We start from the raw sequence: 14,222 nt of genomic DNA on the forward strand, positions 1-14,222 counted from the left end.
GATAAGTTTTTGTTACGTTGTTATGTGTACGAGAATTAATAATTGCACGTAATACATCAAGTTTTAGTAAAATATCAAAGTGTGAAGATTCGAGTAAAAAAAGCTCGGCACGGAACGTGTTAAGAATCTTAAAAATGTGATTGATATCGTACAACTGAACTTTTCAATTTTAATTTGGTCGATAGCGATCGAAGCGATTGGCGCGATAGTTATAGCGTTAACGTCATCACCAGATTGGTGACTCAGAGGCATCTCTAGAAATCTCAAATTTGTTTATATTTTTAAAAAAATACTGAAAGTGTAACTGTTTTACGAGTCTTGCGATTTTAATTTTCGGCAGCAAAAGAATTAAGATGAATTACAATAAATGAAGAATTGAAATAAATAACCCCTTGCACTAAATAACGAGTCAGACTCGTAATGAAGATTTAATTTCGAAATTAGATTTTTCTGTTATCAAAGTCTAAGAATGAAAGTTGCTGAAGACGTACAAGAAACAAACATCGTCTCGTTCAACCACAGAAATTCTTAACCAGTTAAGTGTGTCTGACGACTATATCCGTCATGGAGATGTGACAGAATTTTATGTCATGACGATTACATCCGTCATTCGTAAAATTTTGTTACAATTTGACGTTTAAATTGTAATTCTGGCGAAAACTAAATTATTTTCGTAAATTTTAATATGTTTAAAATGTTTAGAGTTCAAGACCAAATGAAACAAACAAATGACAATTATAAATAATTTTAGTTGTATTCATAACTTCCTTTCGATCGCTTGATTATCGCGACACACACACTGGTAGGCGCTTTGCAAAGAGATCGCCACAGTTAACTGTTTAACCCTTTCGCTACGGCGGTTCAGTCCGCCGTAGCGCCCCTCCTTAACGGAACCACCCGCCGAAATTGTGCACATTGCGCGTGGATAGTGTATTTGGGAAGAAAAGGGATTTTTCTTTAAAACAATATAGTTATAATTTCTGCATAAGGTATAAAGTTATTTAATAGGTAAAAAAAGTTTCATTAACAATGGAAAAAGTGAAGAAATAATATATAATATACAGTAATAAAATAAAACATAATATTCATAATACAAAACATAATACATAATAATTAGTCCTAAAGTTAGTACTTTCGATTTTCTATCCCTTTATGACATGTAACACAATAATAATGGGAAATGCAGGTAGAACAAATATAACTTGAATGGTGTGTCGTTTATTTCGAACTGTCGTTTGTTTGTTTCGTCAAAAGATTCACGCAATAGTAACAAGAGGCGGTGCAGTCCAAAAATTAGGTCGCGATTTTACCAGCATGTCGGATATATCCGGCGTTCGGCTCCGCGAGTGTTTATATGGATGACGGATATATCCGTCGTTCGGAGCGAAAGGGTTAAGAACGAAGAAGAGTGGCGAGCAATGCAGTTGTGAAAGAAATTACAATGCAAAGGGTTAAAACCAAAGACCGGCATCATTTCTCAGCTGGTCTATGCATCTTCGATGAAAACAAAACGGAAGCAAGGTCGAGGCTTTCGAAGACGAGAGGACAGGTATCGATGCATTCCGTCAACATTTGCTCGACCAAGGAATATGTACGGGACAATGCGGATTCGGCGACGTCTGAAGCACCGAAAAATCTGATCCTCGGAATCGTCTTGTCGTCTTGACGGTGTCCCCTTTGTCCGGCCGATCCGCAGGTCCGTCCATAACGATGTCCTCTCGACGAAACCGGCGGTCGACGAGTCTCTCGTTCGATTCTCGCGTCGAGTGACGCAATTACAACGTCCAGGACGCGGCCCGTGGCTCAAGGGTGGCCAGAGGGTGTCCGTCGGGTGGCCGGAGGGTGGCCATAGGGTGGCACCGCGACGCTCAGCACGGTTTTAGGTAAAGCTAAGTACAGTCCGGGACCCTCTTCGAACGTAATTGGCCCTTGGCGAGAGCGCCGGGGCCTCGCTGCTTCATTACGCAAATTGACTGACCGTGTAAGTGGCGCAACGGTCCAGAGTCGAATACCACCACTTACCGCCATAACTTCGGGAACCCCTTCGCTCCGTTACCTGTACCCAATCCGATAGTTATCCCCCGATTGTTGACAGCCGGCTGCGCTCGATACAACGAGTGGCTTTGTACACATCCCGACTTACCTGCGCGGGGTGCTCGTATTCGGGACACCCTCGAGTAATCAATTATTTCCAAGTATAACGCACCAGCGATTGGATAGGGCGCGAATCAATATACAGGGTGAGAAAAATAACTTGATCGATTCAAATGTTGATTTACTTTTGAAAATGTTTATAAATGACAAAGTAACGGGTTGTCTGGATTAAAAGGAAAATGTTATGATTAGACCGCGAATCTTTAAGAGGTATAAACATTTGTGTAAGTCGAAAATATTGTACAGCTATTTTTAAATACGTTCAATCTCTCTGCTGTTTAGCCCTTAACGGTCCAATGCCGCAGTACACGCGGCAGAAATCAATGAAATCGTAAAATCTGACAAGAAACATTGGAAGAATAGGCACGATTGTCTCGATGAAAATATATCAACGAAGTTTAAAAAAAAAAAATGAATATCTCTTCTCTATATTTGATACAAAAATTTTCAGCAAAAAATTTCTCTTCGTCTGAAAAACAGTCTAGACTTGGCAGTGTGTAAACTGGAAATAGTTTTGGTCCCCTAAGGGTTAAAATTGCACCTACTTATTTCCATCATAAATACGTACAATCCGCTGTCTAGTTATGATAAACACAAAATTGTTCTCATCGTCATGTTTCTTGTAAAAAATCATTAAAAATCATCGATTTTTCTTTTAAACGGCAATATATATTTTTATCATTGCGACGTTACGGATGTGCGGAGACCTATCTAATTACCTATAATACCGCCATCTTGATGGGATATAACAAATTTCGAAACGTATGATCTTTATTATATAACAAATTTGTTTGTCATAACAATGTTTCCCCGCGACATTCCTTCATGTTATCAAAAACAAGTAAAAATACTGTGTTCACCCCGTGTAATAATACCTAGATTGTCCGATCTGATCAAGAAAGCACGAATGTTCGGGTAATTAGTTAATTGGTTTTAATTGATATAATTTGCACTGTAACCAGTATCGCGTGTGTTTCGCCTCGAATTAATTTATTCGAACAACAAGGAAATCAGATAATGGAGATTCGAATAATCGAGGTTCGAACGTACATCGGACAATTTTCTAAATTTATTAATCGACTTGAAAAATGTCATGATATATTTCTTAACCCGAGAAAGATAACCTACGTCGCAGAGGCGCCTGCGAAGACTGTTGATTTTTGTTAATTTTTCATAGAGGTCTAGTGATTTAAGTTTAAAATTACTTAAAATATAAAAAAATATAATATAAATGCATTTTATTTTTACAATAATGCCAAACCTTTAAAATGACTAGATTAACTTAAATAAATATCCATTGTTAGTATAAAATTGACGCCTTAGAAAAGCATGCGCCTCTGAAGCGTATGGTTATCTTTTACGTACGTTGTCATATGGTTATCTTTCTAGGGTTAAATATGGTAGAAACTTGTAGATCAACGAATTATGAAAAGGTCTGGCAACAATAAACTTCGGACGACCGTGATTACGATTCGAGAGTGACTTCCAGCGGATTCGCGATATTTTTCCGCGCGCAAATTGGAGGCCCGTGGAAGGGACTGTTGAAAACGATCCAGACAGTTATTCGCAGCGTCTAAAGCGGCTAACGAGGCGGCGGGATAGGAAGTGTACGTATTTCCATCGGTCGCAACGCCATCGACGAGGGAATTCCGAATTCCGCTCAGAGGTGCGATGCGTTTTGGTATTCAAGGCGCGGCGGCTGCGGAGCGGAACAGCAAAGGGGGTACAGGGGACCGGAGGGGGGAGGCTCTGCTGGGAGGGGCACAGGCTGCGGGAGTACGGAGCCAACGAAGCCTCCGACAAACACGACATTTGCGAGGCAAATATTTCTTCGCCGCGTAAACTTTTCAGCGCGCCGCTAATGCGGAACGATCGACGCGCGAAATTCGAACGCTCGCGCGGTGCCATCCGCGAGCGAACAAGCTCGTTAGGTCCGCAGCGAGCCGTGCGAAATGTTTCGCGACTTCTATCGCGAGCCGACACCTCCGTCGCCCGAGACGGCCCTCGTCAAAATGGGGAAGTTCCCCGTCGACAAACAGCCGACGATTAACTTTCTACCATGGCGCGGCTTGCTCTCGATCTTCATTTTTCTTGTATTTTTCTTTCTTTAGGAATTCCATGTGGACAAGTGGGCAATTTGATCCGCTAGAACGCGTACTTTTACGACCTCATTGCAACCTGCGAACTTTTAAATGTCGGATGGTTTCTGTGAAAATGAAAACGTTAATTGTTGAGGACTCATCAGATGGATGACGGAGATCCTCTGAATATTGCACTTGGTGCCAACTAACTCGAAGGACCACCCACTGTAGTGGGACTAAATGAATTGCTAGTACTCTATTTGTAACGCGCAACCTAACCGTTACGCGTATCTCTCTATGTCTTCTGTTCTGTTCTGTCTGAAAGTCTAAGGTGTTCTCTTCTGAAGCTCTAAAAATGTTCTGTCTCTTCTGATGTTCTGTGCTTTCTGTGCTTTGGGCCTTACCCTACTCCCCTTCGTGGAGTCGGTAAAACCCCGGCCATCCCTTCCAATGTGCCCGAAGCACGTTGTCTCTGGTAGGGATGACTGCGTGGGCCGCTTGCGCTTGCGGGTGGAGGGGTGTTTGGAAAGGCCGGGAAAGTCCAGCTGGCCAGGATTACCGATGCCGATATCTAGCGGCCGATTCTCTGGTCCCTTAGCCTTGGGGTTTTATGGTAAGGGTTTCCAGAACCTAAATGATGGCATGACCTTCATCATCCTAAAAACTATTTAATTTATGTGTCGAACCGGTCCGCTAAAGAAATTGCCATTGCCCTAAACGGATTACAAAAAACTCATAAATGGTCGCCCGTACCATAAAACCATTTCCAAACCTCTTACCTTAACATTAATCGTGGATAAACTGTCTTAGATCAACCTTGTAGCACCGCGCAGTTTACACACTTCTCTTGGATTTTGATATGGAAAAGTTGACGAATTCGAAACGTTTGAATGCTTATTTTTATGCCTGTTCTCCACCTGTGAATATTTCACGAAGAATCGTCGACCATGTTCTATTTTCAAGTAATACAAAATGTTTCATTTGTCTTCTGTTTGCATTAAAAGCTGACATTTACATTGGAACGTCCTCATTAGACTGTCCTTTGTCATTATCTGGTCGATGCATTTTAAAACTTCCTATAGCAGTTTCAAAAATGTAAATCGTGCTATATTTGCCTCGCGTGTCTCACGACACTCCACATTAAGTTAAAAGGTGAATACGAATACAAGTATAGTCGACGATTTTGGAAACAAATTGATTACATACATTTATGTTTGCTAATTTTGGATACTGGCAGAGTATCGACAAGCTAACCAAAACGTATATGTTAAACGTAACGAATTCTTAAAAAACGTTAATCGTGGATTAATTGTCTTAGATCAACTTTGTGGCACCGCGCAGTTTACACACTTCTCTTGGATTTTGACGTGGAAATGTTGACGAATTTGAAACGTTCGAATGCTTATTTTACGCCTGTTTTCCATCTGTGAATACTTTACGAAGAATCGTCGACGATGTTCTACTTTTTTAAGTACTACAAAATGTTTCATTTGTCTTCTGTTTGCATTAAGAGCTGCCATTTACATTGGAACGTCCTCATTAGACTGTCCTTTATCATTATCTGCTCAATGCATTTTAATGTTTCCTATAGCAGTTTCAGAAATGTAAATCGTGCTATATGCATTTTAAAGCTTCCTATAGCAGTTTCAGAAATGTAAATCGTGCTATATTTGCTTCGCGTATCTCACGACACTCCACATTAAGTTAAAAAGTGAATACGAATACAAGTATAGTCGACAATTTTAGAAACAAATTGATTACATACATTTATGTTTGCTAATTTGTATCGATCTCGTCGTTTTGGACGCTGGCAGAGTACCGACAAGCTAACCGAAACGTATAATAAAGTTCCGTTTGCAAGTAATCCTAAAAAACTATGCGAATATTTTCCCCTTAACACGTTCCGTGCCACGTGTACCATCGATGGTACACGCTTGCATGTTTACTTAGTGAACTGAACAAATTGTTTACAAGAAATTTAGAACCGAAGAATCAATTTCCACCGCAAGAATGGGCGTTGATAAGTTTTTGTTACGTTGTTATGTGTACGAGAATTAATAATTGCACGTAATACATCAAGTTTTAGTAAAATATCAAAGTGTGAAGATTCGAGTAAAAAAAGCTCGGCACGGAACGTGTTAAACATCCGGTCTAATTCGTAAAATCTTTGAACACCAAAAGAGAAGTAATAGCAGAACCAGATATACTATTAGATTTTTAAAAATTTATTTTCTTGTTTTTTTATTTCATCTATTTCGAACCCTTATGTATTTAGCGAAAGCAGAACTCGTTTGTCCCGGTGACTCGTAATGGGTTCTGATCCGGCCATGTTAATTACAAAGAAAACTTCGTTACTCATCTGGCTCGCGTGTATCAGTTGTCAGCCTGTATCGTCGTGACAATCCTTTCCCGATCGCTGCGGAATCCGTTCTCGCGGCGAACAAGCAACCGTTTATTATGATTTGAAAAATAGAGAGCGGAGGAAAACGCTCGGGGACAGGATCGGGATAAATCATTCAGCTCGCTAAAGCGGCGAGCGTAAGCTGCGAAACGCGTCGCGCTCGAATAATTTGATAAAAGTTTGCGTCGCCGCGCCGCCCCCGATCGCCGAACAAAACCAAACCGTGGAACGTTAACGTTAATTATAAATTCCGTCGGAATAATGGTAACGAGGGTGGGACAAACGGCGAAAGGGGCGTGGAACGGGGTAAAAAAAAAGAGAAAAGGGGGGGAGGAAGTCCGTGGGAATAGTTCCAAATGGGAGCCATTAATTTTACTCATCCGCCTCGCGGCAACTCGCCGCGTAATAACGAACGTGAAACGATATGAGAAAAGTTGAGATACCTATCCGTCCGTGCCGCACATCCTCTCGCCTCGGCCCCATCCCCATCGGAGGTTAATGTAAAATCACGTTTGCGTAACCAGCCATCTTTTTCCTCGGCCTTCTCCGGCCGCGCCGCCTTCCTCGCCGTCTTTTTTTACGCCGCATCTGTTGCCGCGAATTTACGATTTTCTAAGCACCCGTCTTCTCCCGATTCTTCGACGTAAACTCGACAAACTTTCCGGGATGCCCGCTTATCGCTGCTGCTCGCTCGCTGCATCGCTGCACCGCTGCACATTTACGAGGCACGCTGATGCACGGTTCCTTAATTGTCCCATGCGAATTTTTTATTCGCGAGGCAACGCCTTGGAAAAAGTGATTCGCTCACGATGAACATCTTTTATTGTTTCTGGTATTTTTCGATTTCATCCGTGAAAAACCCTTATACATACATACACGTACAGTGACTCGCATCAATGTTCGAACGCCTTTTAACGCTCCTTAATTGACGCTCAGATTGTCCACAAAGATGGACAATTTGGGAAGAGGAGATACGATTATTCGAGCCTTGCAGTTCGTTTCTATAGTTATTGACAATCGGTAATTATAAAAAAACCAGCCGCAAGGCTCGAATAATCGCGTCTCCTCTTCCCAAATTGTTTATTATAGTGCACAATTTGGGCGACAATTAGGAAGACGTCAATCGTCGATAGTTCTAGTGTTAACACTATGCCGTCCGGTGGCACCACGCTGGTGCCATGCAAAAACTATCTGTTGTATGCCGGTGATACAACTTTGGTGCCATTTTAAAAAACTGAAATAACATTTGAACTATATTTCTTGGATGTTAAAAGGCAGCAAACTAACTATAGCATTGTGCTTATTTAACTAAGAATTAAGTACGAAAATTCTCGGATGACATATCTTAATTTTAGGAATTTATATTACCGCCATCTTCGAAATTTTGTTTAAAATCTAAAATTTCCAAGCTATTATGCCGGCGTCAAACAAAAGAATCATATCTAAGATCTGCGGACGGCATAGTGTTAAAACAGTTGAATTTTTTGGAGATGTTAGAAGGACTAAATACTTTCTTCAAGGTTACTTTGCTATTACATCAAAAACTCACGTTTTTTAATTTTTAATTTCTTTTTTCTTGGTCATTTCAAGCAATTACAATCCTTTAAAAAAAATTTGTAAGCATTGCTTAGTGAATCAGTTTTAAAAAAAGTTATGCTGTTTGAGAAGGTGTCCGAATATTAACCCGAGAAAGATAACCTACGTCGCAGAGGCGCCTGCGAAATAAACATATTGCTATCTAATTTTTCATAGAGGTCTAGTGATTTAAGTTTAAAATTACTTAAAATATAAAAAAATATAATATAAATGCATTTTATTTTTACAATAATTCCAAACCTTTAAAATGACTAGATTAACTTAAATAAATATCCATTGTTAGTATAAAATTGACGCCTTAGAAAAGCATGCGCCTCTGAAGCGTATGGTTATCTTTTACGTACGTTGTCATATGGTTATCTTTCTAGGGTTAATGCAAACACGGTATCATTCTTTGACATTTTTATCACAGTAAATAGAGTCCTCGCGTCGCATTCTATTTATCTGCAGTCGACTTGCGCATAGTTAAGTCGTCGTCGTCGCGTGTGTGTGCGTGTTGCACGTACGCCTCGCTATATTAACCGTTTGTGTCGCGTCAAACTTTAGTGACACGCGTACGTCGCATAGCTGTTTTTATTTTCTTTTTTTTTCTGTCTGTTTTGTTTGTCAATCTTAACGAGCGCTAACGCGCCGCTTGGTTCTCTTCGCAAACAATTAAGGCAAGTCACGCTGTTCGGCACTTTTCGACCGTGTTTTCTGAATAACCCCTGGGACTCAAACGGTTAAGATTGTGTTAATTTCTTTCAACAAACACAGCTTTCGAACTGCAGTAATTTTTCCCGGAAATGCCAAATTTCGGGTTGCTGCGAATTTCCCTGTGCTAGTCCCGCGCCTATGTAATTTATTGATGCCACACGCGACGCGAATTCCCGGAAGACAACACAAAATGGTCAGGTAAGAAAAAACACAGAGATACAAGGTACGTAGTAGGTAATAAACACGTGACCATCGAATCGTGGCATCTGGTCTTCGAATTGCCTTCGAATCGTGGCAAAATTTAGAAATAAAAGAGTTAAGTCATCCTTTTTTTTATCTAGCATTACTATGTATTCATAGTATGTACATAGTACATTAGTCATTGCCGGTCGCTGCCTCTTTTTGTCGACTTTTTGCTGTTTTTTTTTATAAAAACGAGCCGCGAGGCTCGAAGAATCGCGACTTAGTATTCTCGTGTCCGCCGGTTTCAATTTCAACCTCCGAGCATTTCTGGGAGAAATTACTATGCCCAGCGCGAGTAATTCAATCGCGCGAGTTTCGTGACCGAATCGTTTCTAGGAGCCCGCGCGTTCACGCTGAAACGTTTCCGTTACAATTACCGTTCTCGTGTTGGGACCAGGTTGTTCGTATCGGAAACAATACGATGATAAGAAGCGGAAGCGACGTATCGCGAGATGTAGGGAAACGGCGGCCGCAATGCTAAGCATTTTATGCAGCTTTGTATGCAGCGGCGCATGCATATCCAGCGCGTCCCGTGCTATCGTCCCCGGGGAAAACGTTACCGGATTCCGTTTTGCAATAAAAACCGGTCCTACGAGGACAGTTCCATTCGAACATATTTATCTGGCTAATACTAAATCCCGTTTATCCGATTGCAGCGAAAAAAGCTGTTTAAGCTGTTCCCGGGATCGGTCTGTTGATAAGGAACAGTAAGGGTATTAGATTCTATGAGATAAGCTCTTTAATCCGGTTATCTCCTCTTCCTCATGCTTCCCATGCCGAGCTTAAGCAGCTGATGCAATTATCTGATGTTTCGTTTGCTTGGAATGAAATTTAACTTTGCGCGCGACTGCAGCGAAAAATTGCAACGCCTTTAGAAGATCTACGGGCGATCCTGCTTGCCTAGCTTCGACGCGGAAACGAATTTAAACGAATTTTCTTTTCGACTGTGAACCACAAATGGTCGTAAATTGCACTCGTGATCAACTGCCATTAGCACCGACGAAAGGTTAGATAAATAAACCTACGGTTCGCGTTGTTCATTGCAGTTCATGCAGATCATTTACAACCGTGATAGTTATTCGCAAGGACGCTAGATTCATTTCCATAGCTGATATAAGCATGGGAATAATAATGGTGAGATAAGTGATTCGTCGCAGGTGGAACGAACTGTTTAGTTTTCAGTGATGTCATTCGTGTAATGTACGGAGATACGGGCGGGTTTTTCGCAGCTCGATGGTCGCAAAATGAGAAATGAAGCGAAACGGGTGAGACGCGGAGAAGAATGGAATGGGATCGAGATGCGACGCGTTTTTATCCTCGCCGTTTCGCACGGTTTCGGGCCGAAGGAAAAAGTTAACGAACTCCTGAACGGGTCGTGATGAACAACCTAGCTTGATAAATTGCGACGGACGATGCTAAAACAGTTGAAAGGACGCGGAATACCTGACTAGGAGCCATTGGATAGAAGTCGATAAAGCATATTCGACAACTGTTCACGATTAATCGCACGCCTCATAAGATTCACTGAATAGTATTGCTACCGTCATTATTTATTCCCTCTTTTCTCTCTTCTTATAACAACGTTTCTCAACGCCATCTTTTCGTATTTGCATGTTTAACGTTTCTTGAAACTTTGCTTCGAATATACCATTTTACATGACCTTCAAGGCTATTTCCCTATATTTTCATGTTTAACGTATCTTGAATCTTTATCATGAATATGTAATTTCACGTGAAAACCCCAAATAACAATGGTTCGTATTTTATACGGTCGTAAAATAGTTTATGGGTCTAAACGACAGTGCTGATATCTGAAACGCAAATTTGTTTTTTAATTATTTGCATCGAGAGCAATGTAACTAGTGATGTTGGACAGTAATTATTACTTTATTAAATTTTATCTATTGATAGTAATTCTGGTTATAGTAATTAAGATAGTAATTCTGGTTTCGAAACGACGACAACTACGACGCGCTCTATGTGTGTCGACCGAAAATACTTTCTTGCCGACTCAACATAATCTGTCTTTTTTTTTCTATAAAACCAAGAAGGTTATTTTGTCTTTATATTTTGCCCCGACACAAGTTATTTCGAAGTATTCCAAGTTGCCTTTGTTAGGAAGGACGTCGTACTTTTGACAGACTAGAATTAGATGATCTGGTTTCACACATTTTGCAGCAGAACGTCTCAGAGTACAGTTGAATCTCCTATATTTGACTACGTGTCTCAGGCACTGTATAGCATACGAAGCCCAAGAACGGTAAAAAACATTTTCCGACTGAGATCATAATTCATCACCTAACTTGTTAATTTATAACAATAAAGCTTTTTGTGTACGTGGTCATATCAACACAGAAAAAGTTACAGAATGTGTTTCTTAACACATAAATAAAATATGATTATAAAGTATACACACTGAATGTGCAAGTGTCGAACAATTAACAACTCATGAAAAGTAAATAATGATACGGTGAATTTTGAATATTCATTCTTCGAAAAAAGGTAATTTTAATACTGCCAAGCATTTTAATGTTAAAACTTGCTAAAATTAACACTTTACCCTACACAATAGCACCGAATATATTACTGAATTTTACTAAATAGTTTTTACAAATTAAGAATACAGATACAAGCGACGTATAAACCCCACCAGAAATTAATAAATACTATCAAAATAAGATTTTGTACAATTAGAATTCGTGCCTGGCACATTTCTTCCCGTCAGCATTTATTTAAATTAAAAAAACAACTGTACTCTTAATAATAATTTTATACTTCAGCTATCTTGATACTGACATCGTTGAAATCGCGTAGCCGCGTCAATATTTAATAAAAATGAACAAAAGTTCTATCATATTGTCATCCAAATTTTCAATTAACTATCTGTATATTAACTATCTGTATATTCTTTCATTTTGAGGGCATTGGGGAATGGAGCTCTCCGCCGCATTTGGGTGCTTCTTGTCCCATAGCGGAGCGGTAGGAAACTCGCAATGAGATCTGTGATACAGGTCTCGGCTGACCCACGAGCTTATTTCGACAGCATCCATTATTAAAAGCGGCGCGAGTAGAGCGTTACGACTAAATGTCACCGGGAACCCGTGACCCGTTTCTAAAGTTCAATCAACTGCTGAATTTTTCACGATTTGCCCCGATTAATTCTATTTCCACCGCGCGTATGGAACCGCGGAGGACGCGTAACAACGAAAGAGGGAGAGAAAAGGGAAAGATGGAGGGACGAGAGGAAGATGGAAGTCGCCGGATACTGGAATTCCTCTGGAAGCGGCTCCGCGACAAAGAAACGACGAGGCACCGCGAGAGCAGCTTGTCTGCCATGGTTACCATGGCCGTAGGACGTTATTATGATACATCGCCCGGCTGAATTCAGCTCTTGAGGTTTTTTGCCCCTAGCCGGCACGGAAATTGCGGAGGATTTAGTTTTTCGTGGTGCTGGTAAATTTAAATTTATCGCTGTTACACGCCGGCGAACATGGACGCGCTTATGCCTGTTTACAGGCCGTCCCTTTGTCCGACCAACCCTCTCGGGCTCTCCTCTGCTCCCCTCCTTTGCTGCTACCCTGTTGCGTCTTAATTATATGACGCTGGTCCCGGGATATTGAAATCCGCAGACATCCCTGGCCAATCTCGAATCTCGGGAGTCCTGACAAATTCAATTTGCACGAAGCTGCGAAGCTTCGAAAAATTCACTTTGTTAGCAATGGATCGGAGCGCCGCATTCTTTGCGAAAATGAAAACAACAGGATCGTATTAAATCGTAAAAGTCGAACTTTGAAGCGTACACTAGACTGCAACTAGACCGTAGATTTTTACGTAGTATTAACAATTGTTCGTTGTAATAGTGGAGGAAACTTCAAGGACAACTTGATTTTTTTTTTAAATCAAGCCGTACGTTTCAACACCCAGCGTGCTAAAGAATTCGCTGAACTACATGTACAAACTTTTATAGAAAAGTTTAAAAAAAAGTTTGTAACGTTTGCGATCACTATGCATTTCAGTGGTGGAAATCGGCAAACAGAAAATCTCGCCGGGGTCATAGGGGACCCTCGATAATTGCTGCAAGGTTAATAACCGTTTCCAATACCGTGATTTCCGTCGATTGCCTCGCTGAATCGAAGTTAAGTATTTCCTGTCCCGAAAATCGCTCGGAATGGTGCCGTCGATTAGCCCGTGGAATCGAGGCAAATTTCCCGTTAGCCGCGCGAAGTGTCTTCCGTCAGGGATGACAGGTCTATCTGCAACATTACCTGTTACTTTTTGATGAAAAACGCGGCCGGTGTATGCATTGCGGTGAGACCGATCACAGCCGGCCGCGTTTTAGTGTGTCATTCTGCGGCGCGGCGAGCCATCTCGGAAATAGAAATCTCATCTGTCGGAGACCAGCCGGATACCGCAGGATACTATATCTCCCTTCTCCAGGATTAATTAAGGCACTCTCCGCGCAGTACCGCAGGTACCACAGGCACTCCTGGTAGGCAAATCAATCGATCAGGTTTACCACCTTACCGCGTTACCTCGGAAGCAATTGACATTCTCGATGCATTTTCTATTTTCCGTCCTCCCTAATTAACCCGAGTACCTTCGGGTATGTCGGTCAGCCTGCGGCTCGTGTTACGGCTGCCGTACGTTCAACGTCCCTTGGACACATCTCCTACTTTCCTGGCTTTGTAATTTCACGCGCTAAAACGCGACCCTCCGCGCGCGGACCGGTTAATTAACCGTGGCGAGGCTGATGGCGTATCGAAGTTCCGAGCCCCGATTTCCGCCGAAACTTTCCTGCGAGTTTTCTGTTATCCCGCCTTTGTCGTTTAGTCAATTTTCACTGAACTATGCCACAATCCAGTTTTGTCACCGTACTTCTATTGTTCGATTGTTCTTAAGGTAGTTGTCATTCATTCTGTAAAACAGTTAACGAACTCGACCATCGAGTTCAAGCGATTATAATTCATTGTGAGGCGAAAATGATGCAATTTTGATGTCATACAGAAATGCTTCGAGAATGCAGAATGTTCACTTTCCTAATCTGTTTTCGG

General features: G+C 41.3%; 1 protein-coding gene across 1 annotated transcript in view; it reads left to right on the plus strand.

The window, feature by feature from the left end:
* The first annotated feature begins 8,973 nt into the window (after positions 1-8,973).
* Positions 8,974-14,222, plus strand: part of LOC117228837 (uncharacterized) — a 144,468-nt gene continuing 139,219 nt past the window's right edge. The window contains exon 1 of the mRNA XM_076521478.1: positions 8,974-9,126. The gene's annotated coding sequence lies outside the window, so the exon portion shown is untranslated. The remainder of the gene's footprint in view (positions 9,127-14,222) is intronic.

This window comes from Megalopta genalis, chromosome 1, assembly GCF_051020955.1.
Source record: "Megalopta genalis isolate 19385.01 chromosome 1, iyMegGena1_principal, whole genome shotgun sequence".
Taxonomy (NCBI): domain Eukaryota; kingdom Metazoa; phylum Arthropoda; class Insecta; order Hymenoptera; family Halictidae; genus Megalopta; species Megalopta genalis.